General features: G+C 42.0%; 1 long non-coding RNA gene across 1 annotated transcript; it reads left to right on the top strand.

Moving 5' to 3' along the window:
- Window positions 1-18: 18 nt before the first annotated feature.
- Window positions 19-5,111, top strand: LOC116465382 (uncharacterized). Its single transcript, XR_004247181.2, has 4 exons — window positions 19-1,279; window positions 2,006-2,127; window positions 3,365-3,504; window positions 4,500-5,111. It is a non-coding gene; the product is annotated as an uncharacterized LOC116465382 (long non-coding RNA).
- Window positions 5,112-5,158: the final 47 nt, after the last annotated feature.

The raw sequence follows: 5,158 nt of genomic DNA, 5'->3' as shown, positions 1-5,158 counted from the left end.
GTAGGTGGTCTGTTTTGGTAGTTTCTTTGAGAAATAATGTGTTCTGCTTGTAGGTACTGATGCTTATAGATGCCAGCTTTGGGTTTGAAATGGAAACGTTTGAGTTTCTAAACATCTGTGAAGTACATGGCTTTCCTAAAATTATGGGAGTTCTCACCCACCTCGACTCCTTCAAGCATAATAAGCAACTGAAGAAGACAAAGAAGCGATTAAAACACAGATTCTGCACAGAAGTTTACCAGGTAGGAAGAGAAATAATTGTTAGAAACTAACAGTATAATCCTTTTAAAGTAGACTGAAGAGGCTGGGCACAGTGGCTCATGCCCGTGATCCCAGCACTTTGGGAGGCAGAGTCGGGCGGATCACTTGAGGCCCGGAGTTTTGAGCTCAGGGCAATATGGCCAAACCCTGTCTCTACTAAAAAGGCAAAAATTAGTCGGGTGTGGTGGTGTGCACCTGTAATCCCAGCTACTAGGGAGGCCGAGACGTGAGAATTGCTCAAAGCTGGGAGGCAGAGGGTGGAGTGAGCTGAGAGTTCACCACTGTACTCCAGCCTGGGTGACAGAGTGAGACTCTGTCTCAAACAAACAAACAAACAAACAAAAAGACTGAAGAGATGTTACTAAACGTCTCTCTAGGAATTGCCTCCTGAATTCCCTTTGTGTATGTGTTCCCAGTCTCTGGAAGGTTTCCCTCAAGAGAGTGGTTATTCTGGGCCTCTTGGTGTATCTCATTTGTCTCCATACCTGCTGCACCAGGCAATGCCTGGGTGTTTTGGGGTCGGGACTTAATAGAGTACATCAGAAGTTTCTCCCAGGTACATGACCAGGCACTGCCCACTCCTTTCCATACTGCTCTGGTCCATCGGCCACAGAACCGTTTCTGTGCTCAGATGCCTCACCTCCCTCTCCTCACCATACTTAGATGGATGCCCTGGCTCGGCTGCAGAGCAGTCTGCCTCTGTGGGGTTCTAATAAGTCCTGAAGGAATCCAGCAAGACTCTGGAAGCCTCAGGACAGTGGTTTTGCTGGAAGTCTCCCTTCTTAGGATTGCTTCTTGTTTGGAGCTTTTATTTTGTTGCAGTATTGACGAGAATTTAATTGAAATTTAATTTTTAATTTTCCTTTAATGTTTATGTTGCCAAGCTGTTCCACCTTTCTGGAATGGTGCATGGAGAATATCAAAACCAAGAAATCCACAATCTGGGCTGTTTTATTACAGTTATGAAGTTTAGGCCTCTCACATGGCAAACTTCTCACCCTTATATCCTGGCACACAGGTAAAAAGTGATTGTAAACTTTTTCTTCCTGGGCCATATATTTCAAAGCTAAAAAGGCTAGAAAAAGAACAGTGATAGGATTTATTTTGTGCCTCTTTGAATAGTGCGGGTAGAAGTGTAGTTGATGGAAAATGTCTACTTATATCATTGCTCAAAGATGCTGTGCCTTTGGGAGTAAATAAATTATGAGATGTTTAGGAAAATGGGAGGACTTGGAAGCATTTAAGGCTACAGGATGTGGCCCCATCCTACATTCAGCCTCAGTTTTCAGTGATGCTGCCTTCGTGCTCGGGTGCTTGAGTCCTTCGTGTGTGCCTTGAGTTTCCTTCCTTTGTGCTCTTCTTTGTCCTATGGTTTTCTCAGCCTGGAATACCCTTTTTCCACCTGCCAGAATGCAAGCCACAGTACAAATCCCAGAGCACAGGCTCTCCCTCTTCCAGAAAGGGATTTTCTGAATATGTTCTTCACTCATCCCTGACCCCAGGTGGACGTCATCTCCCTGTCTGGTGTCTTACAGAATGAATGTCACTTTCAGCCTAGAGACACAGTTGTGTGCCTGCCCCTTTTCCTCTGCTGGATGGTGAACGGTGTTTCCTTATTTCTGCATTTTCTAGTTTCTAAATGATGTGCTTAGTGGACAAGAGTGTGATGAGTCATTGACACATGAAAGGAGGTATAGGAACTTTGGCATTCATTTCTGCTGTATGATTGAGTTTATTTTTCTAGGATGGAAGATTTGACAAACCCGGAGGATATCTGAAGACGCATCAAATGTGACCGGCAGGTGGCACTTTATGGTTATTTAAGAGGAGCACACTTGAAAAATAAAAGCCAAATTCACATGCCAGGTATTCTCTTGTTTTAGAACGTACTAGAATTACACATAGGATTCTTGGGATGGCTTCATTTCTCAGGAAAACTGAAAAATGACCAAACAAGGGAAGATGGCCTTGCTGGAGGTTTTAAAAGTAAGCCAGCTATGTGTAGGCCTGCAAAGGTGTTACCGAATCCCTCTTCTCTGACCTCTTGTCTTGTAGCTAGAGGGCCACTGTTCCAGTGTGGCACAATGCCCTTCTTTAGGGTCATGGGTTAAGCCCTTGGACTGTGGATTGTTTTTAACCCCCCAGTCAACAGTAGATACTCACTGACTTCTTGTCAGTTGAAGCTGGCTTTTTGGGTCCTGTCTTCCAGGGGTAGAAGATTTTGCCATGAGTGACGTCAGTTTCCTCCCAGACCCTTGTGTTCTTCCTGAACAACAAAAGAAGTGCTGTTTAAATAAGGAGCAGCTGGTTTATGCGCCTCTTTCTGGAGTTGGGGGTGTGCTGTATGACAAAGACGCTGTCTATGTAGACCTTGGTGGCAGCCACGGTTTTCAGGCATCAGTGAGGCAGGAGTCAATGCCCTGAACTCTCATTATTCTTTTCAAATCTATTTTTTAATCAAAAAAAGTAATGTAGTCAGCTTTTATATATTGAAGATTTTTCTCTTGTACTTATAATAAAGGCCCAAATGCATATTGTCAATATGTAGAATAAAAAGAATACCTTTTTTTCATTGTACCAAGCAGAAGAGTCCTGTCCTCCATGCCTCCTTGATTCGTGGCCCCAGCACGGGCACTGCTGCCAGTGTGGCACCTGCACGGCTTATTTCTGTTTCTACAAAATCAGTGTGCTTTCCAGCGCTCGTTTGTCTTTTTCTTTTTCTCATTCACAGTGGTCTCCTCATTATTTTAAAGTGGATTTCCAATATTTATTTCTTAGTTCTGTAGTTGAATTTTATTGGGTTAAAAGCAGGGTTATTTAAAAATGTTAGAAAAGCTAGCATTGTTGTAGCACTGGAACTGAGGTTTTTCTAGCTAGGTGTTTAGGTTATCAGGTTATATACTCACTGAGCTTTGGAAAAGTTTAATGAAGATGGGGATCCATTTCAAGCTTTGTTGTAAGGATTTTCTTCTCTGGTTTCTGTGGCATTAAGAAAGGTTCTCAGGAAATGTGTCTAAAATAATTTTGAGAAACTGAGTGAAACCAGTGTCTCTCCAGGATCTTTGTGCTTTCCTCACGTGCCCTTTCTTGGTGGCCTTGACAGGACGAGGTGGGGCCCAGCCATGAGCTGGTCCAGAGTCTCATCTCCACCTACTCCACCATTGATGCCAAGATGGCTTCAAGTCGAGTGATGCTGTTTTCCGATTCCAAACCACTTGGGTCAGAGGCTATAGATAATCAAGGGTAAGTCTGCTTTTTTTCTCTTTTTAATAAAAAGATATATTACAGAAGATCATATCACCCATGATTCTGCCATCATAACACATTTTGGTGGGATTCATTCTATGTTGTTTTGTTTTTCTTTGTGTGTGCATGTGTCTCTGAGGGCTCTTCACTTACCTGACATTACGAGGGAGTCTTATCTTAAAAAAAAATACAGGATGCATTTTTCAACAGACCTCAAATATTCCTCAAATACCACGCCATCTTCCATAGGTTGCTTTTTTGGTTTTTAAGAGACCTGATGCCACTTGACTTTCTTTTGGTGGCCAAAACACTAGAGCAGAGTCAGGGAGTTTGTGGCTGCCCAGAAGCCACATGCCTTGTCTCTGAAAGTTTTATTTAGATGATGTTGTATTATCTCCCATGGGTAGGTTTCCACTGATGTGTGGCTTAAGTGAATTATTTTTCAGCCTGGGTTGGGAATTTGTATACCTTTATGCTTAGTGGATGTTTGCAAAACATTGATTTTGTTGTATTGATTTATGACTCCCAGTAAAACTTATCTGAATATTTTGAGATAATGTAGTATGTAATTTGTTACAATGTGCATAAACTGCCTACCACAGTGCCTGACATAATGAGTGTTATTAGCTATTTTCATTTTTGCATATCCTTCTAGTCATCCTTGTCTACAAGAATACTCTCTTCTAATATAGTTACAGGTAAAATACATAATTTTATTTCTATATTCTGAGCATTTTTTTTCTATACAGTCTTTATGTAGTCATGATTTTGTTGTTACCAATTTTTTTTGTTATTGTGGTTTCTTTGTTTTTGTTTTTGTTTTGAGATAAGGTCTCACTTTGTCTCCCAGGCTGGGGTGCAGTGGCGTGATCTTGGCTCACTGCAGCCTTGAACTCCCAGGCTCAAGTGATCCTCCCACTTCAGCCCCACAAATAGCTAGGACTACAGGAGTGCACCACCACTCCCAGCTAATTTTTTTTGTTTTGTTCTAGGGATGAGTTCTCACTATGTTGCCTAGGCTGGTCTTGAACTCCTGGGCTCAAGCAATCCTCCCGACTTGGCCTCCCAAAATCCTGGGATTACATATGTGAGCCACTATGCCTGGCCTGTCATTCCTGTATTCTAACTTATCCATCTCTTATGGTATGATTTTTAGTTTTTTCTAATTTATGTTTTGATACTTTTATCTGTTGTGCTACGTTAAAAAGCTTCGTATAGTTTTCTTTCATCCAGTGATTTTAGCCCCCTGATGATCTTCTCTATCGGTTATGGCACTGGTGACTTAAAATGGATGTTATTCCTCTGTCATTCCTTCTACGTTTGTTACCTGGCATTTTTAACAAAGAGCTTTCTCTTCTACCCTTTATTTTGGTATCACTGCTGACTAATGCACTTGCATTTTATTCCATGGGTTATTTTCCATCACTGTCATCGTTCTTTCTGATGCCTATGCTGTCCCAGATTCGGCTGCGGGAGCCTTCAGCCTGTCTCCTGTGTCCTTTCAACTGTCTCTGTTAGTCTTTGAGCATTTCTTACTTTCTGACAGAACCAGAGGATCCAGGCTCATTTTGTCCTCTTTCTGCCTTGGGCCTGGACTCAGCCATTTCTCTTAAGGATCATGTGTTTTTAGCTTAGAAATTAATCAGCTTTC

Source organism: Hylobates moloch, unplaced genomic scaffold (assembly GCF_009828535.3).
Source record: "Hylobates moloch isolate HMO894 unplaced genomic scaffold, HMol_V3 SCAFFOLD_4842, whole genome shotgun sequence".
NCBI lineage: Eukaryota > Metazoa > Chordata > Mammalia > Primates > Hylobatidae > Hylobates > Hylobates moloch.
The sequence above is the reverse complement of the archived record's forward strand: the minus strand, read 5'-3'. Positions and strand labels throughout refer to the sequence as shown.